Source organism: Myotis yumanensis, unplaced genomic scaffold (genome assembly GCF_028538775.1).
Source record: "Myotis yumanensis isolate MYYU_CA2020_CCGP unplaced genomic scaffold, mMyoYum1.0.hap1 SCAF_4, whole genome shotgun sequence".
Classification (NCBI taxonomy): Eukaryota; Metazoa; Chordata; class Mammalia; order Chiroptera; family Vespertilionidae; genus Myotis; species Myotis yumanensis.
In genome coordinates this window covers 18,136,160-18,158,487 of record NW_027223755.1, presented here as the reverse complement: position 1 = coordinate 18,158,487, position 22,328 = coordinate 18,136,160, and the positions used below count along the sequence as shown (strand labels likewise).

The following is a 22,328-nucleotide window of genomic DNA, read 5'->3' as shown; positions in this document are numbered from 1 at the left end:
CCCTAATCAAATAGCTTAGATATTTAAACTGAATCTCAACTGCCTTAGGATAATATTCATTAGTATTATCTATCTATCCATCTAATCTTCCACCAACTTCTGTATTTCAGCCAAGCATGACTTGTGCATTATTTTTCTACTTAGGCTGTTACTCTACTCTGGCCTGTCCATCCCAGGCCAACTTCTACACATATGGATGGTTCCCATACTCTTTAGTCAGAACTAATCCCTCTGATCTTTGAGCTCATTTTTTGTATACCTCACAAAACATAACAAGTACTTCTTTCGCTCACATGAGAACTCCTTTAGGGCATAACATGACCATATTTCTGTTGTGCTCTGCGCCAGGTCCTGTACAGTGCCTTACACATGGAATCATGTTCCTAATTATCTTTACTAAAGGGATATATTATCAAAATGTATAACATTAATTTTGTAAAAGTTCAATAGTAATAAATGGCTTATGTTAATTGCAGATTTTGATATTGATTGCAATTAGTATTATTTTTTACTACACTGCATAACAAGCTTCATGTTTTGTCTTTTATAAACATTTAAAAAATCTTTCTATTTCTGTCAATCATGTAATCTAATTTAGGATCTTTCTCAAATGATTGCCATAAAATTAGTATATAACTGCTGTTAGAATACTAAGTATTTGCGATATCATAATTAAAAAAAATTGTTAGTGAGTTTTAAGGTCACAAACTTTTCCTGAGGAACAAGACATGTCTAGAACATGAAACTTTTGAGATCTTCCGTTATTCATTTCTGTGTCTTTCACAATGATTAATATGACATGTAGAAGACAACAGTAGTCATTTACAGGGATAAAATATGATTTGTGGAGAGTTGTTTGCAAATAATACCTGATCCTAATATTAAACCTTTTTTGTTATTACCATAATTGTTTCATTTTTCAAAAAAAAATTCTTTCTCATATTAAATTTAGACATGTTGAATATCTGAACCAGAAAAGAGAATAATGAAATTGAGGTTTTAAAAATATTTGTTTAATCATTTTATCTCATATTTTTTTTTCTTTTTTCTTGGTCTAAAGTGCCTGCCTATCCCAACTTTTTGGGATAAGTCTTCCCTTTAAAATCCAAATACCAGTAAATGGCTCATGTTCCCATCCCATCAAGTATGGAAAGAAAATGCCCTCCTCACCCCCCTCCAATATTTTGCAGGTTCCTAATGTGGAAAAAAGTGGGGAGGCAGCTTCTCCTCTACTTGCCAGGTCCTACCTCCCAGTTTTAGGTCTCAGGGCTACTGTCCTCTCTGATTCTGCTGAAGAACAGAGTGTCTCTTCGTGCCCCTAAACGCTGCTAACACAGGGTTCTGGGGCAACAGAATATTCTGAAGGTTGAGCAATTGTAGAGGAGACTTATGATACATGCAAAAGGAATCAACTTGAAACTGAAAATTAAATATTTCAAATGTTTCATCAATCTGTGTGATAGGAGAGTTAAAGTGCCATTTTATTTCAAAGGGGTCCTCTCTCCTCACTCTCTGGGGAACGTTTTCTTGTTTCTATCTCTAACATCTTCCAGAATGTTCCATAGAACCCCTATTGTTATCATGCAGAGAAACATGGGCCTTCTTTTGTGTCCCTTTGGCTCACCTGACGCGTGCAAGGGAAGGAGCTTCACCTTTTCCAGGCGACATGGAGCTACCGGGTCCTTCCTTCACAGAAATGCCTGGCAGCCTTTTAACCCACATGCATTTCCCACTTTGCTAAGTAAATATTTCCCCAAATATGCACAGCTTAAACGTTTTAATATTCTACTGTATTTCTCATCCTTTCCTCTAGTTCTACAACTAGTTACCATTTTCATTTATAATAATCTGCTCACCACAAACACTTGTTTTCTTTGCATTTCTTGCTTATTTTTCTTATCTTCTGCTTTTTAAAATTAAATGTGTGGGTTTTTTAAAATATGATTGGATTGATTTAAGAGAGGGAGAGAAAGAGAGATAGAAACGTTACTGATGCGAGAGAATCATTGATTGGCTTCCTCCTGCTCACCCCCTATTGGGGATCGAGTCCACCACCTGGATATGTGACCTGACCTGACCAGGAATTGAACTGTAACCTCCTGTTTCATAGGTCAATGCTCAACCACTGAGAAAACCAGCCAGGCTTGTCTTCTGTTTCTTCTCTTTATTTCTCTTGCTTTTCTCCACTTTAGTCATTCAAATTTCTTACGCTTTGCTTAAAAAAACAAAAACAAAAACAAAACTTCCTGATTTTTCCTGTGAATTGGAGGATGACTAAAAAGTTTCACGAATGAGACTTGTAAAGAAACTGTTATGAAAGCAACAGGCCCTTGGGCTATTTTTGTGAGAAAAAATAAAAGCCCTCCCTCTGGGGAAAGTTCAGGTGTATGCAGCCGTGCACAAGCCCGGGAGTGCACCAAAATGTACTGACAGGCAGGCTTTGCCACTGGCACATCTGCGCTTGCAAAAGACCCACAGGAGATTGTCATTCTCAGTTTGTGAAGCATTCATCCGCAGCAGGAGTAATTTCAGTATTAAGAGACAAGGGCTTTATGGTCCCAGTCCTTTCCCTGTGCAGAATTTGTGTATTAAAACCTCAGAAAATTAAAAGTACATGCCAATATGTCATATAAACCACTTTGAAAAGCTTATTTATAATCAAAGTATAAATTATATTTGTATTATTTGTATTTCATTACATGCATATATAGATTAGCTTCCTATACAGTTATGACCCATAATTGACATTTGTTCCACATTCTTAAAACATATAGCTATGCATTCATTATGTAAATAAATATTTATGATGCCTTGTATGTGGTATTTCCTGTTAGCTGAGCATTTATGGTTATACTTATAGCTTCATTACACTCAAAATGCTCAGCTCCCTCTATCATCACTTGAAAACAAGTAAAGCAATAGCATTATGCTTTTCAAATGTTTCACTGTTGCTCACATACCCTCACCCTGTAAGCACTGGTGAGCTGCTCTCTCCAAGTGACTACTAGATAGACTACAAAATGTAGCTGACTGATGGGGTGGCAAATCCATAGGAAGAGTCTTTTGTTTAAAGCACTTGATGTTTATACAGTCAATAATATTAACACCCTGGGCTCTCTGACTCTTTAATTCCAGTAACTACCATCATAGATTTTATTTTTCTGTATTTCTACGGCATTAGAACACATTGGGCTATAATTTGTGACCAGAAAATAATTTTATTCTCCTATTCTAGAAATATTTAACTTGTCTTTGTATATTTTCTTCCTTTGTTAAAAAGCTGGGGCCTTTTGCTAAGAGTATTCAATTAAACCACTGTGTCAAATTTTCTTCAGATGATTTTCTATAGTATTATGAGAAGATATTTTCAGATTTATGGATAAACCTTGAATAGAATGATCTACACTTTATGGTTTGCGAGTGCCCTGATTAATAAAATGGAATTATTTAAATCATACATTACGAATTAAAACATAAACCTTTTATGATAACTGATATGCATGCAGTAAAAATGAATATACATTTAATAGATAATTTTGCATTTACAAGTAATTTAAAAAATGCATCAGTCTTATGTAGTTCTAGTAACATGAATTATGTGAAATATGTAATTGATATTGATCTATCACTAATTGTTCTCACCCAAATAAACCATGAGGCTAAATTCACTTTATACTTGAAAAGTCAGAAAATCACCTGAAGCAACTGTTAAGTATTGGGATATATCTGGGAGGAGGGGTCATATTTTTAGTACATAAAGCATGTTATTTTCTACTTCCCTGCAAAGTTAGTTTGTTTTTTTAATAGGCATTACATTATGTGTTTCACCTGGAGCTTCCAGTTATTTCTATAAGTCATATAAAAGCAAAATTGCTCATTGTAAAACTCACTTCAACTGATTCATTCATTGTCAGTATTTATTGCTTGCCCCGTGTGTGCAAGACTATGTGAAACACTAAATTTTGTTCAGTTAATGGAAGGAAATTAGGGTGTAAATTTCTGACAGTCTTACTTCTTGGATTAAAAAAAAAATTACCAGGACACCAAAACAAAATTTCCAATCCAGCCCTCACAATTATTCAAATGAACAAGGTGCATCATATTTTCCCAGTAAACTCAGATGATGTTTGATGTTATCTGAAACAACTTTTGTAAATAATAAATGTACTTAGTATTATTGAAACTGACTGGATCCTGTGATGTTTCTATAGATTGTGTCATTTTATTTATTTTAAAATATGTTTTTATTGATTTCAGAGAGAGGAAGGGAGAGGGAGAGAGAGATAGAAACATCAATGATGAGAGAGAATCATTGACTGGCTGCCTCCCACATGCCCCCTACTGGGGATCAACCCCACAACCCAGGCATGTACCCTGACCAGGAATGGAACTGTGATCTCCTGGTTCATGGGTCAATGCTTAACCACTGAGAGACACTGGCCCTGCGATGTCATTTAAAACAAGATTCAACTTTAAAAATGTTATCAGTGGAGACAGTATTTAAACAAATGTAGCCTTCTGTGCCACTAAAGCTTATGTTGGTTATGATACATCCTTATATGCTAACACAATTGATTCTAGGTTACTCATAAATGTATTTTTTAACCTCCAAATGAGGATACAAGTTTTAAAAACAAGTTTTTAAATTTATTTACATGAAAGCTTTAGAGAAACAATAAAAATAAACACTTAAGCTAATGCTATGTATTAAAAATTGATTAAAATCCATAAAATTATGACTACCATAGCCTATTAAACCATTTTTAGATCAGAACAAAGTAATGAGACTGGTTTATATGGTACAAGGAATGGGATTACATCAAGATTGAGTACTTTATTATGATTAACTGAAACATTTATGAATCATTGTTAGTTATCTAATTTTTAAAGTCTATGAAATAGAGCAATTGAGGTGCTTTCAGTGATTAAAGGTATTTTTATTGAAGATATATAATACTATGGTGGTTAACAAAACTCCCTCAAATTCCAATAAGGCTCAAATTTGCTTATTGGGATCCAATTTAAAGGACAGTTACAAGAACAAGATGTAATACTAGCATTTTCTTTGAAGTCCAGACCTCATCTAGAAAACATATAAATGATGGTGAGCTCCTGGAAGCAGGAGTTTATAAAGGGGAGAGTACTAAAACCCAATTTGGATGATAAAGATATATTTCTGCTCTACCATATACTCCCCATTTGGTCCAATTTCACCAACACAGGATCCTGAGCTTGTTTTCTCCCCATAAAATGGGAATAACAATATCTGCCCTAATTCCCTGTCAGGTATGAACATTAAAAAATATATACACACTCTATCAAAGACACAGTCATATAAATCTCTATACATATCAATGAATTCTTATGACATAATTTAATTGCAGTAAAGTCATATTCCAATGTATATTAAAAGTAAATGTCCAAATATTTAATCTTATTTTACAGTAAATCAATCTAGCAAGCACAGTGTAGTCAATCCTATTTTGACTTCCAAGTTTGAGGCTATATTCCAGCTTTTGATTGCTGATATTATAGATGGACTAATTTCTAGAAGTTGTTTAGGCTCCTCACACATAAGGATACTTAACTTTGGTTGTAGTCGCAAAATTTGCTTTACCCAGTGCTTGCAATAAATTCTGACTTGGACTCTTAGAATTGAAGTTATTTGAAGTGTCAACTGGGAGAGCACTAACCAATTCCTGATTGCAGTCCCCAGGATGCTGATTGCAGTGCTGAACCCTGGGTAAGGGACAAGCCCATGAGCCATTGTCAGTGAACTTCTGAACAATAATTGCAATTTTGTGGCTATTTTTATAACTGACTGTATGTCAGGCGCGCGCACACACACACACACACACACACACAGCCTCATGCATTTTTAGACTTTTAATGTGCCCTAAATTTTACATGAAGTAGAATATAGAAGAGCTATTTCTATTGAATAAGCAGACACACTAATCATTCATTTGGTCCTTTTCTGGTTGGCAAGGTGCTATTTAATATTAAAGAGCCCTGCATCCTTAGATTTAATACTGAAATGATATTTAAATATTACCCTTTATAGCAAAGATACAACACAACCACAAATTATGCCCTTAATGTGTACTTGTTCAATAAACAAATCATTAGTTTGGAGACAGAAGGTCAATGCAGAAAAAATAATAATTATAGCTGTATCCTTCCAGCAGATTGCTGCATGTTTTCTATGCACACACACAGACCTGGAGCTATAATACTGCTCCCAACCCTTTCACTCATGCATGCACGAATGTGTGCACATACTCACACACCACAAGAAAGGTATTGTTTTGCTCCATGGGCAATAAAGAGGAATAAAAGGACAACACTTTCACACTCTTGATCTGAGCCCCACTCTGTTTCAGGCACTGTTCCAGGTGCTCTCTCACACTGTTTTCAAGCTGCATCAAGATCTCCTTTCCTCTTAACATCATTTTTCTCCTAGGCATCCTTCACCTGAGCCTAATCTTATTACATTATGTCATTCATCATACATAGTTGACCTTGTCATTCCTGTATTCAGCAAATATTCATTAACATTCAATAAACATTCATTAGCATTCATCTCTTACACAGGGCCAGAGACTCTATTAGACTATAGAGATAAAAGAGAAAAAATTACTGCACACACACACACACAACACACACAGAACTTAATTATGAATTAGCTTGAGAAACCATGTGCTAGGGACAGCAGCAAGATAATTGTTAAACTAGAGAAATATGGACTCAAAAATACTAAATATCTTTTAATATCTATCAAAGTTTATATTTTAACTTTAAGACTTTCTAAGTTGGCTTTAAAATATGTACAAATTAATTTTCTTGTCAGATAATTTACAAATCCAAAATATATGGGCATATGGAAAAAATACATCATTGATGTTCATTAAAATATTTTATTCAGTTTCCTAAGTAAGCTTTTAAGTTTGCTATGTAGGCTTTTCATTACCTCCTCTTTATTTTTTAGTCACTATTACTCAGAACAGTCTATAAAACAGTGGACATTGTGGTGGGAATATGCAGCTTGAGAAAAAAAAGCCTGAAAAACTTAATAATCTTTTGTTCATTAACCATTAAGAAGACTAGACCTATTGATGTGGTAGAAATTCTTTCTTATACCGGGAGGCTGGGATTGTGTACGTGTGAATGTTTTGCACATGTATGTACATGCACATGCTTAGGTATGTAAAGTGTGCAAAACAGCAGTGTGGAAAAGTGTTCCCAAGCTGTGATGGATTAGATAACATTTGGAATGGAACTTGACCCAGTTTGCTCAGTTTCAACTTTCCTGGTAATATTTCTTAGAGGCATCATCCAATTTTATTTTTATTTACTTACAATCTTTATTTTCTATGCAAAATATAAGTCCAGTTTGAGAGAGATTGAAATACATGGCCCAAGTGAGATATCAAGATTTTTCAGGAATGGATGTGGAGAGGGGCACATCTTACTAATTATATGTAAACTAGGGGCCCGATGCACAAAATTCGTGCAAGGGGCTTGGCCCTTGCAGCCATGGTGGCTTGCCTCGGTCCTCGCAGCTGCAGCAGCTTGCCTCAGCCCTCGCAGCCCTGGCTTTGTCTGGAAGGTTGTTTGGCTGTCCGGTCTAATTTGTATATTCTGCTTTAGATTATTATAGATTATTATAATATTAGCATATTATAGATTATTATAGATCATGAAATCCTGCCTAATCACAATTTCCCAGGAAAGTTACACTTTAGTTATTTTAGATGGTTTTAATCTACTTTTTAAAAAAATATATTTTATTGATTTTTTACAGAGAGGAAGGGAGAGGGATAGAGAATTAGAAACATCGATGAAAGAGAAACATCCTCTCATCGATCAGCTGTCTCCTGCACACCCCCTACTGGGGATGTGCCCACAACCAAGGTACATGCCCTTGACCGGAATCGAACCCGGGACCCCTCAGTCCGCAGGCCGACGCTCTATCCACTGAGCCAAACTGGTCAGGGCTTAATCTACTCTTTTAAAAAAACTTTTTAAAACATTAAGTTCATTTCAACTCTTTTACTCAACTTTAGAAAATAGTAATTGCTTGAAATTGAAAACTACAGTTATCTTTATTAATTCTAAAAGTGGAGTAAGAAGTAATAAGAATGTAACACACAGTAAGTGAATTGTAGTAATTACATATTTTGAATCTTAATTTTAAAAGTGTTTATAAACACTCTAAACTTCAGAGATGATTTTAATGACATTTTATAGTGCTCTCTGTTTTTTCTGAGTGTTCTTTGTATTTACAAATAATTTTACATAATAGCAAAACAAGTTCTCTGAAGCTCAGAAATCTAGATATAGAGTTTACAATACTTAATTCATATAATGAACTCCTCCTTCGATAGTTTGGTATATTCTCTTCCATTAACCAAATTATATTTAAAACTAGAGGCCTGGTGCACAAATTTGTGCAGGAGTGGGATCCGGCCAGCCCGCCCCATGGGGCCCCATAGTGCTGGGCTGGTGGTGGTGGGGGAAGCGGTTGGCTGGCTGCCCCACCCCTGATCAGGGTGTTGGGGGCTGATCAGGGGCGGGGCTGGCCAGGGGGAGGGGCCAATTGGGGCCCAGATCAGGCTGGTTGGCTGCTGCAGTGCGCGTCATAGCCACTGGTCATTCTGGTTGTTTTGCTGTTCTGGTCGCTGGGCTTTTATATATATAGATAATTTTTAAGACTACTTTTGTGGATACTGAATCATGTTTTGCTTTTTAGGTGATTGTCTTTGATTAATTGAAATTGGCAAGGTTTTCCCTTTTTCCAAAATGTGGTGATAGAAGATGATTTGACTTTGAGTAGTGGGCACACAATGCCATATACAGATCATGTATTATAGAAATATTCACTTTAAAAGACATCAGCTTAGCTCAGTTTTTAATAAAAATAAATGAAATCAAAGAGGTCAGTGTGGTTTAAATGATGTGTGAATGAAAGGGATTCTTTAATAATTAAAAATGGTCTTGTAATGAATGTTTCTAAAGTATCACATACACACATATCACATTATTGAGATAGACTGAATTTTTCAGCAATACAAATGTTCCTCCCCCCCCCCCCCCCCCCCCCGCAGATAAAGTAACCATTACAAAAGATTGCACAAGCTAAGCTTGAGGTAATATTCTGTCTTGATAATTTCGCTGTTTTACTCTATGAATGCTTATACAAACAATGAGTGAAAAAATAGCTGAGTACAAAAGGAAATTATATTTAGTATTTCAGATTTGGATATGTTACTTAATTTCTTATTTAAATATAGCCTTAAAAACAAATATGGTTAAATATAGCAAAATAGACTAGTTTGATACTGATCTATATTACTAAAATATGTGTTTATATAGGTGCCAGTGCTAACACAGGAAACAAATGTTCGCATTGGTATGAATTGTTCATGGCTGAGATGTCATCCAGTCAGGGAACATAATGATACTGAGCCTTATAGTCACCTTCATTGCATATTTTTGACAATTAATTAGAAACATTCATTACAAGACCATTTTTAATTATTAAAGAATCCTTTTCATTCACACATCATTTAAACCACACTGACCTCTTTGACTTTCATTTATTTTTATTAAAAACTGAGCTAAGCTGATGTCTTTTATTATTTTATATAGTACTAACTATAATTCTCTGCAGCCATTCCTGATAGACAGTTATAGTTATCTCTTATTAATTAAATAGATAGCATTTACACTTTAAATTACTATAACAGGTCTTTTGATGATAGTGGTCTAATGCCCTAGGAGAATACAGAAACATTTATAATAAGTGGAAAATCATTATCTTATATGTTTCTTCAATGCTAATGAGAATCATAGAAATAAATAGAATATTAAACAGAATTTGTGTCAATTTAAAAGTCTGGGTGAAATTATTCTTACAATACATATTCAGTGGTTTTCACAAGTTCATACAAAGACCACACATACACAGACTCACAGAGAATATCCCAGAATTATCTCATTCAAAGCTCACTGTAAAAATGAAACATATTGTATATAAAGGTTTCTAATTTGTAACTACCCAGGCATTCATTTCTGATAATTTGTCTCATCTCATGTATTTAAATACTAGAGGCCTGGTGCACAAAATTTGTGCACAGGGAGGGTGTGTCCCTCAGCCCAGCCTGCACCCTCTCCAATCTGGGACCCCTCGAGGGATGTCCAACTGCCCGATCCTGGTGGGATAGGGCTTAAACGGGCAGTGGGACAGTCCTCTCACAATCCAGGACTGCTGGCTCCCAACCGCTCGCCTGCCTGCCTGCCTGGTTGCCCCAAACTGCTTCTGCATGCCTGCCTGACCACCCTCTAACCACTCCCCTGCCAGCCTGATCATCTCCTAACTACTCCCCTGCCAGTGTGATCAATGCCTAACTGCTCCCCTGCATGCTTGGTTGCCCCTAACTTCCCTTTCTTGCCAGCCCGGTCGCCCCTACCTGCCCTCCTGCAAGCTCAATTGCCCCTACCTGCCCTCCCCTGCTGGCCTGGTTTCCCCCAACTGCCCTCCCCTGGTTGCTCCCAACTGCCCTCCCCTGGTCACCCCTAACTACCCTACCCTGAAGGCCCGATTATCCCCAAATGCTCTCCTTTTCAGGCCTGGTCCCTCCCAACGGCCCTCCCCTGCTGGCCTGATTGCCCACAATTGCCCTCCCCTGCTGGCCATCTTGTGTGTTGGAGTGATGGTCAATTTGCATAGTACTCTCTTATTAGATAGGATATATTTTTAAATGAACAAAGTCCTGTCACTATCCTAAATAAATCAATAAAACAAGTTTAATTTTGAGAGAAAATGAAAAGGGTTTTTATAATTTTATTAGCTTTGTTATTATTGATAAAAATGAATATCCAAAAATACATTTAAACTAATCTTTTATTATTGTACATGTTAATTAGAGAATAAGAAATGCAACTGAAATGGTGATCTAGCATGGGGAGTTTCTATTGCAGATGGCATGTGTAAAGATGCCTGTTTGGACTACTAGCCACATTAACAAGAGAACTATTTTTAATGGGATTTTAATATAAGGTTAAAATAATCAATTTGAGGATATTCAAATATGTAAAACTTTGTAGAACAGAATACTTTAGTATAAATATATATGGATCTTTTAATAAAATAATGTAAATACATACATATATTTTCTGCTATTTAAGTTGGCAAATAATATATAAATTATGCATAAAAATTAATATTTAAATAGTTTATTTAATTATGTTGAATATCATTCCTGTACTTGTGTCAATAAAGATTAGCAAACTTGTACATATTGTATTATAGTTATCAGTCTCATGAATAGACAACAGTATGGTGATTGCCAGAGAGAAGAAGGGGTGGGGAAAGATAAAAGAATGTAAGGGGGTAAATGGTAATGGAAGAAGACGACTTGGAGTGATAAACACACAATACAATATACAGATGCTGTTTTATAGAATTGTATATCTGAAATCTATATAATTTTATTATCCAATGCCACCACAATAAATTCAATTAAAGATGATGTGAAAAACTATAAAAAATATTAGATTTTGAAACCTTGAGAGATGTCATATGATTTTAGCATATGAACAATATAAAATTTATCTTAATAATTAGCTGAGTAAACATTAAGTGTATTAATTTACAAAAAGAAAATAATTTTGACAATAAAGTACTGAATGTTTAATTTATTGAACTGTTATTTCAGATAGTAAGACAGAGTTTTACTTATGTTTTACAGATAAAATATTGTGAAATACTGAAATTATTTTAAATATATATTCTTGCCTGACCGGTGTGACCCAGTAGTTGAGCATCTACCCATGAGCCAGGAGATCACTGGTCAGGGCACATGCTCTGGTTTCAGGCTTGATCCCCAGTAGGAGGCGTGCACAATTCAATTGTGTTTCTGTCACTTATTAATTTAATTTGGGGGGAAATTATTTTTTCAGCAAAATCTTAATTGCGAATGTAACAATGAAAGTAGCCCTAGCCTGTTTGGCTTAGCGGATAGAGTGTCAGACTGTGGACCATAGCGTCCAGGGTTCGATTCCAGTCAAGGGCAGGTACCTTGGTTCCAGGATCCTCCCCAGACTGGCCTTGGTCCTGGCACATGCAGGAGGCAACCAATTGATGTGTTTCTCTCACATTGATATTTCTCTCTGCCTTTCCCTCTCTCTTTCACTCTTTCTAAAAACTCAATGGAAACATATCAATGGGTGAGTATGTAAAAAATAACAATAAAAAATGAAAATGGAGCTGGAACCGGTTTGGCTCGGTGGATAGAGCGTCGGCCTGCGGACTGAAGGGTCCCAGGTTCGATTCCGGTCAAGGGCATGTACCTGGGTTGCGGGCACATCCCCAGTAGAAGATGTGCAGGAGGCAGCTGATCGATGTTTCTCTCTCATTGATGTTTCTAACTCTCTATCCCTCTCCCTTCCTCTCTGTAAAAAATCAATAAAATATGTTTTAAAAAAATAAATAAAAAAATAAAAATTAAAAAAAATAAAAATAAAAAATGAAAATGGAAGCATATGTTATCCAAATGTAAAAGATTAAGGAAGAGGGTTTTAATTTAGAACTATAATGAAATTGATGATTTTTTTCTTTTTTTAAATATTTTTCTTTATTGATTAAGATATTAAATTTGTGTCCTTAACCCCCTATTTGCCCCCCCCCCCCCCCACTCATTTGTGGAATATAATGAACAACATAAACTGATGAACAAAAACAGATCCAGAGACAGAGAAGCATCTATCATATGCTCAAACCTCAGAGGGAGGTAGGGGAGGGGGGGGCGTGGAGAGATCAACCAAAGGACTTGTATTCATACAAATAAGCCTAACCAATGGACACAGACACCAGGGTGGTGAGGGCATGATTTTTTTCTTATATTTTATTTTCAATTACAGCTTACATTCAATATAATTTTGTATTAGTTCTAGTTATACAGCATAGTGGTTAGACAATCATATACTTTACAAAATATTCTCCCTGATATTTCTAGTACCCACCAGGCACCATATATAGTTATTACTACATTATTAACGACATTCCCTATGCTGTACTTTACATTCCTATAACTATGTGGTAACTGCCAATTTGTACTTCTTAACCCTTTCATCTAGTCTTCCAACCCCCTTCCTTCTGTCAACCATTAGTCTGTTCTCTGTGTCTGAGTCTGTTTCAATTTTGTTCATTCATTTATTTTGTTCTTTACAAAGAAAACATTTCTATTTAATAAAAAAATATTCATATGCTAATTTATACCATAATTTAAATTAATGATTTTTTGAGACTGATTATTTTTTATACATATCTTTCCCTTTGTATAGCAGCCTAATCCTCAACAGAAACTTAAAACTAGGGCATAAATAACTCTTTCTTTAAATGTAATGGCCTCTATAAACTCTTAATCTCCTCCCACTTTTCCAGCTTTGTGCCCTTACTTCTTGTATATCTTACCTCATCCACATTACAATTCTAGTTCTAGTTCTCTTTGGATGCAGACGTTTTGGCAAAAATCAATTTGCTTTTGGGGGATCAGTTTGAATCAAATTTATTTTTGGAGAAATGACCTAGAGCTGTATTATCTGCTTATAAAACAACTTTCTTAAATGTTTTACCAGTGCCTACAACAGCCAGAACTTCCTCTTTAAATACTTTGTAATTATGTTTTTCATTGGCTGGTGGTGTAATCTTTTACCTATTGGAGCTGAGCAGACACTGGGAGATATATTTGATTATTTCTTTTTCTATCTCATCTAAGATGAGTCATCAAAACTAATTTTTCTTGTATAAAATATGCGATAGATATTAACCCCTGCTAGGTTCATTATTATATCTTCCTTAGCTTTTCTCAATCATCTAAATAAGATGAAATTAAATTTTGGCTCTTTTTACTCAATTCATCCTATATAACAATGCAATGTTTTACATACTAATCATTGTTCTATGTATCATATACTCTGTCACAATATCTTAAATTTAAAATTTAATTTATTTTTTATGTATTTGTTCACATCTATATTTTAAATTTATGTCTCACATATACTTTTAAAAAATATATATTTTATTGTTTTTTTTACAGAGAGGAAGGGAGAGGGATAGAGAGTTAGAAACATTGATGGCCATCGATTCAACTGCCTCCTGCACACTCCCCACTGGGGATGTGCCTGCAACCAAGGTACATGCCCTTGACCGGAATCGAACCTGGGACCCTTCAGTCTGTAGGCCGATGCTCTATCCACTGAGCCAAACCAGTTAGGGCTCACATATACTTTTATAAAATTAAACAGTACAACATCCAAAACAGTACTTTATCTTTTACCTCCAAAAGGGCCTAAAGCAGAAAATTCATATAGAATCTTGTATGTTGACTGTACATTCTATACAAATTTTCAAGCAATGCCTTTTTTCTAATTTAAATTCTTTATTGTTGAAGTATTACATGCCTCCTTTTCCCCCTATTGACTTCTCCTTGCCCACTCCTGCCCCCAGCACATGCCCTCACCCCGCTAGTGTCTGAGTCTATTTGTTATGCTTATATGCATGCATACAAGTCCTTTGGTTGATCTCTTACCCTCCCCTCCCTCAGCTCCCCTGCCTTCCTCATAGGTTGGATGGTCTGTTTGATGCTTCTCTGTCTCTGGATCTGTTTTTGTTCATCAGTTTATGTTGTTCATTATATTCCACAAGTGAGTGAGATCATGTGAAATTTATCTTTCTCCGACTGGCTTATTTCGCTTAGCATGATGCTCTCCAGTTCTATCCATGCTGTTGCGAATGGTAAGAGTTCCTTCTTTTATAGCAGCATAGTATTCCATTGTGTAGATGTACCAGAGTTTTATTAATCCACTCATCTGCTGATGAGCACTTAGGCTGTTTCCAAATCTTAGCTATTACAGATTGTGCTGCTATGAACATAGGGGTGCATATATTCTTTCTGATTCATGTTTCTAATTTCTTGGGATATATTTCTAGAAGTGGGATCACTGGGTCAAATGGGAGTTCCATTTTTAATAAAATTTAAAATTTTATATTATACAGTCTTTTCTTAAACTCTCACTACCATAATGATTTTTCCCCCATTGTACAATTATACTTTTCTCTTTGGTCAACTTCCTCACTGTTTCCTTATCCATGATCAAATGATTTCTATTGTCAGAAAAATATCTTTTTCATATAAATCTCCTGTCTTCCTCCATTTCCACTCATAATTTCCATATTTCCTATGCTTAGAAAATTTGAAGATAAAAATAAGTTTCCTTTTTTAATGAAAACCTCTAAAGACTTAATCGGTAGCACAGAATTCTATTCATGTATGCCACTATTGCCTAAGTAACATAATTAAAAATTGCCAATAGGAATAAACATTTATTAAACTACCAGGTATCTTTTAGTGTTCCATTGTGAAACAAGTATTGAACACATAGCAACTATATGAATATTAATAAACTTTTTTTTTTTTTGGTTAACACTCACCCAAGGATATTTTTCCATTGATTTTTAAGGAGAATGGAAGTAAGAGGGAAAGACAGAGAGAAACGTTAATGTGAGGGAAACACATTGATTGGTTGCCTCCTGCATGAGCCCAGAGCAGGGCCCGGGCCAGGGAGGAGCCCACAATCAAGGAATGTGCCCTTAACTAGAATCAATCCCAGGACCCTTTGGTCCTCAGTCTAATGCTCTATTCACTGAGCCAAACTGGCTAGGGCTATCAATAAACTATTTTAAAGTTAAATCTTTTTAGGGAATAAAGTATAAATATACATTTATTTAACTATTTATTTCCCAGCTTATAACTTATATAGAAAATAATTTTTACCCCAGAAGACAAAAAAAAAAAAAGAATCTAACAAAGGAATCTAGAAAATGTATCATTTATTTTCAAATAGTTTATATATTTTCCTAATGTATTATTCATTACTTCATAAAATAAAATATACTATAATAAAATAATCTAAAACACTTTCTACAGCATCCCTTATAGTTGATAATGCAATTCTAAGATGCATTTTAAATGTTTATTCATATACATATGTTGAGAATTATTTTATAAAAATCTTCTACCAATTATTAATTACAATACATAATTGTTGTCTATCTTGTGGAAGTCTTCTTGCTTGTGCCAATATTTTTTCATCCATGCATTCTTTCTGAAATATTTGTGAATAACCAACTTTATGTCAATCATTCTACATATAGATATACATTGAAAAGTAAAACTGAAATGGCCATTTCCCTCAAGGGAAATTATAGAAATTCTCCATGGCTTAGTTTCAATAACTCTAAAATAGGGATAATGGTTTCAACATGAGGTTTAACTTGAGAATTAACTCATTTAATGTAGTGAAGGGCAATGAATTGTTCTCATGCATCACAAACATTTAATAACAGCTGACTTCATTGCAACCAGAGATGGCATTGATATTTTTGATGGTATGTTGTAGAGGAGACTCACTTTGAACATATGTCTAATCAGATATTTAAAATGTCTTTGCACATGTCTTGGGGCCATTTTGTAATATAAGCAGATGATTTCTTCATAGCTACATTTGAAATTTCACATTATTTTTTTTTCAGACACAGTCCATATGTCTACCAAGATTAGATTTTGATTTCATGAGCCTGCATTTTTTTCATTTTTGCCTCATATACATATGTGATCATATTTCTACCTATTTCAGTATATTGATTGCAAATACAATTGATTGCAAAGCCCTTTTAAAGGTTTCTCTAAATTTATCTTGAGTTTCACACTAGTTTGCCCATTAAAATTTGATCACATAAGATCGGTGCAATATATACTTTTGAGTGTCACTAAATATTGTTTTCTCTGGAACAGGTCTCTATTTTTAAAAGGCTGTTATAAGTAATAATGTCAAATAAATTATTAAAATCAAAGTCAGTATAACTTTTAAAATTCTATTGTATATTGAATTATATTAACATACCTTCACTTGTTGCTAATGTAAGTACCTTCACAGAGATAATTTCACTTCTTCAAAATTGTTGCACACTGTTACTTTAATAGTTTATTCCACTGTGTTACGTAGACCGATGTCATGTTCACCATTCATTTTTTTAATATATAATTTTTATTGATTTCAGAGAGGGAGAGAGAGAGATAGAAACATCAATGATGAGAGAAAATCATTGGTAGGCTGCCCTCTGCACACCCCACACTGGGGATCATGCCCACAACCCAGGCATGCGCCCTGACTGGGAATCGAACTGTGACCTCCTTTTTCACAGGTTGACGTTTAACCACTGAACCGCGCTGGCCGAGTGGTCACCATTCATTTTATAGAATCAACCTCAGGAGCTAAACTGGTCAATGTACTCATTATAAATATTACTAGAGGCCTAGTGCACGAAATTCATACACAGGAGGGAGGGAGGGTCTCTCAGCCTGGCCTGCACCCTCTTGCAACCTGGGACCTTTTGGGGGATGTCTGCCTGCCAGTTTAGGCCTGATCCCACTTAAACTGGCAGTTGGACATTCCTCTCACAATCCAGGGCTGCTGGCTCCTAACTATTCACCTGCCTGTCTGATTGCTCCTAACCACTCACCTTCCTGCCTGATTGCCCCTAACTGCCTCTGCCTACCTGCCTGATCCTTCCTAACTGTTCACCTGCCTGACTGATCACCCCTAACTGCTTGCTGGGGGGCGGGGCGAGCCAGGGTGAGGGGCATGGTCGTTCTGGTCTCTGGTCGTTCTGGTCATTCTGTCGTTTCAGTCACTGGACTTTTATTATATAGGATTTTTAAATTCTTAATGTATTTTTTCATAACAAATCCATAAACTATATGCAAAAGTTAAGGTATGAGAGTATTTAGCTTTTTTGTTTAAGTTCCTCTTATTAAAGGCTAAAGAAGATCTTCCTAAAAATTTAATATGAAATGCCAATTCTCAAAATGTTTCATGTGAAATATTAATAAATTAATTAAAATAGATAAAATAAAAACCATTGTCACAGGTCAAATAAATTGAGAATCAGGGATAAACAAAAGTTAAACAGTTTTATTCAGTACAGAACATCAGTGCCTTTAGCTCATAATGCAAAGTGAAATTGTCTGGAGGGAGAAGTGGTAGCTTCCATTTTCTTGCTCATTGGAAATTAATCATCAAACAATATTTTCATCTCCTGTCCTTCAGAGATGATCTTTTAGGATTTGTTTTCTCCAAAATTCACTTCTAAAATTCTGGTTTAGGAGTCTTAACTTATAATTTCTCCACTCTTGCAGGCTAAGAATTTAAGAAGCAGGTATAGAAGCCTTCAAAATTGATCCCGTCAATCAGTTTTCATGTACTTTAGTCATACTTACAAAACTTGCAGACATAGGAGATAATAAGGTTCATATTTATAAATATCAGCTAGCATCAATATATATTTTGCATATTGTAAAGATTGCAAAAATAAAAGATAAAACTGTAAATTATAAAGTTGCAGGGAAATAGAACCATTATATGTCTCACTAAGGCATTTTCCTCTTATAAAATTGTCATTGTTTGAAAGGTTCCAAAAGTGTCCAAATGCCTGTTTGCAACATAAAGGAACATGTTTTTGAAGGTGTTTTGTTAGCTTTAATGCACAGTTACATTATTATAATAATTAACCGTCCAGAAAAACAGTTCTGCTAGATGAGTACTTTAGTGTAATTTACAGCTTCTCAGAATTTTAGATGACCTTCCCTCATCTATATTTCACAAAATAGAGAATGACAGCAGATTCATTCCCAATTTTTTTACTATTTTCCCCATGTTCTCTTTGTTCATTTTGCATTGTTTCTAAAATTATACCAGCAAAATAAGCATGTGCACTTATTATTCTCACATAGATAGTATTTTACTTGTTATAGCAATGAAAGTATAGGAGCAGGATGATATAATTTTAAAGACAGCTATACATTGTTCTATTCTGCACAGTTTTGCATTAATTTATACACTATACATGTCATGGATAAAACACAACTCAAAATTAATTCATGGATAGAGAAAAATAGGGCAGATACAGTGGTATGTGATTTATAGTTCATCACGCTGTTATAAACTGAATAGGAAAGGTATAATAGATAGTTAATATAAAAGAGATTATAAGTATTTTATCAAATAGGTTAGGGGAGCCCAAGCTTCTAGAACTGAAATGTGCACATGATACAAACTATGCAATTATGTACCTTTCAAGTGATAAACCATATATCTAAAACATTGAAGTATAAATTTGCAGTAAGAATTCTTGTATGGTGATATTTACCTCTATTCTGCATAGTAAGAAACAGCACTCTAAAAGACTAGATGACCCATTGTTCTTTTTTCCCCCTTAAAATATCTGTGGAATTTCATTAGCACCACACCATTGTTCATACGGGTAACATATGATAGCTTGAAATAAAAGCCAGCATATTTAGATAAATTTAAAAGACATAAGAATAGTCAGCATTTTGGACATTCTGGGCAAGTGCTTATATTTTTATGTGTAAAAGGGTGATAATTTTTTTAAAAAGAACTTGCATCCTGTGTATAAATATCTATATATCTATATTTAGCTATATCTCTATCTCTATCTCTATCTCTATCTCTATCTCTATCTCTATCTCTATCTCTATGTCTATCTCTATGTCTATCTCTATGTCTATATCATCTATCTATCTATAGATAGATAGATAGATAGATAGATAGATAAATAGATAGCTAATATGCTAAGTGTCCAACCATCTGACTGGTCGCTATGACACACACTGACCACCAGGGGGCAGATGCTCAATGCAGGAGCTGCCGTGATGTGCACTGGCACCACGGACCTCGCGATCACAAAGCAACACTTGGCTTCCCCCAAGTAGGACACAGGCCTTGCCACCACTCAGGAGCAATGCCCCACCAAATCACAGCAGACACTGCTGAGACCCCATGGCACAAAATGCAGTCCACAGCCCAGCCCAACCCAGAAAAGGTCGCTGTGGGCACCTGGAAATGACGTCACATAGCAATGCCTGGCTTTCTCTCGCTGGCAACTAGCCTCCTTGCAGTTTCTTCAGCCCAGGAACACACCTTGCTTTATAGCCAGGTGGAAACATTTTACACTTTAACCAAATGTTTGTGAAGCATTTTTCTGTGCCTCATCTCATTTGATCCTCACAGAAGTCCTGGAGTAGGTAGATAGGAGACTCGGTGGAATCTTATTTTCTTTTCATTAGCCAGAAAATGGAGATTTAGAAAGCTGAGCAACTTGACCCGAATAAAAAGAAGTAAGAAATGGTGGACCTTGAAAATGACTTCAAGTTTTCTCACTGCGCAGAATATAGTCAAACACTGCTGCAGTTAAAGATTTTACCCTTTGTTCTCTCTGCGTGATCTACAATAATAATCTGCTTTGTGTTGATATTTACTGCTGTGTTGCTGACAATTACCTGAAATAGAAGTTGGGGTGCTTCACTGGGCTGGAAAAAATTTAGCTACATCAGAAAACAGGTCTAATTAAGCACATTTATTCTTTATATATAAAAGGCTAAGGTGACTTGCGCATGCGCGATACATATAAAGCTCTTGCTGGCGCCAATTGCATGTGTGTGTTTCGATCTGTCATGGTCAATTATGAATTTGGTTGACACTTCTATTATAGAGAAAGGGCGAATAGCGATATTAAAATATTTCTTCTAATTAATTTTCTTTCAGTGTGTACGGATTAATACATCAGGCCACTAGTATTATTATACGAGTATAAGTGAATTAACACAGTGATGGCTTAATGTATTTTGTTTGAATAAAGAAAAAGTAGGGCAATGAAAGGCCCAAGGTGGAACCAGACATGCAAGGAATTGGGCTCCCTCCTCTCTGGTTTTAGGGTGTGTCACCCAAGAACTGTGGCTGCCAAGTCACTGCAGCTCAGCAGCTCTTGTGTTGAGTGTCTGCCCCCGATGGTCAGTGTGCATCATAGTGACCAGTCAGATGTTCGGTCATGTGCATATTAGCCTTTTATATATATATATATTTAGTTTTCTATTGATGCTTAGCTAAATACCACACACTAAGATGCTTGAGACAATAACAATGCATTATCTCATGGCTCTGAAGGTCAAAATTCCAGAGGGACTGCATTGGGTTTTCTGCTTAGTTTCACAAAGCTGAAATCAACATGTCAGCTGGTTGGGTTCTTGTCAAAAAGGCTCTGGGGAGGAGATAGCTCAGGATGTTGGCAGAATCCAGGTCCAAGCAGTTGTATGACCCAGGTCCCTGTTTTCTTGCTGGCTATGAGCCAGGGATCACCCTCAGCTCTTAGCACAATTTTATAAAAGACAAATATTAACTATTTTAGAAGCTCATAATTATCAAATAAATGCACTGAGCAAAATAAATTTACTCAAACTTGGTACTTTTTATTATCAGCAATTGTATAATTAAAAGCAATAATATAACTACCAACCGTGGATGCCCTTTATATTCAAAATAGATTCATAGACAGTTTTGAATACATTATATAAACGATATTGGAAAGTATATACTGTATTACTTTTAGAGTTTGTTAAATGGTTTTATTAAGAAACTTGATGAAAAAGTACCATATAATTTTAGTTATATGTGGAATTTTATGAACAAATTAAACTACCAAGCAAAACAGAGACAGACTCTTAGATAGAGAGCAGGCAGACAGCGCGGGTGAGACGGGCAGGATGTTGGAGGAGTGGAGGGATTGGGCAAAAAAGAGAGAGAACTCATGGATATGGACAGTAGTGTGGTGATGGTGGGGTGGAGGGAGTAGAGGTGGAAGAGGGGATAAATGGTGATGGAAAAAAATAAATGAAAAATAAAGTTGATCTGTATATATTAAAAAAGAAAAGATATAAACTTGATGAGTCATATAGGTAACAAGTCCAATACAGTTTTTGCTATGTTTACTCAAGAGCCAATGTTGCAATAAGTCACCTCCTCAACAAGCCATAAGGTATAATACGGAACATGTCGTGTGTTGACATGACATGCACATGCTGTCATTTCTTGCTGGGAAGAACATAATATTTTATGCTTAGATATAAAGATGAATACAAAAATGCAAACAGATGCTATACACAAAAATGCAAGTGCAAAATTTCAGTAAAAGAAGGCAAAGTAACAGCTAAGAAATAACAGTGATGCAGGAGAATAATGATATGTGAGTTTAGAAATATTTGCAATAGTAGCTTTGGTTTTGAATAAGAGAAATGTCCTAGTTATCAGAAGACTAATTTTAGATACAAAGCATCCTCAATTCTCTCTAGTGCAATTTGTCCCTGGGTAGGGCTCTTACCCAAGTGATAAGACATGAGTTGTACATG

General features: G+C 35.4%; 1 protein-coding gene across 6 annotated transcripts in view; it reads left to right on the top strand.

The window, feature by feature from the left end:
• The window catches only part of CDH18 (cadherin 18), a 687,616-nt gene that overhangs the window by 531,869 nt on the left and 133,419 nt on the right, over positions 1-22,328 (top strand). The window lies entirely within an intron of this gene.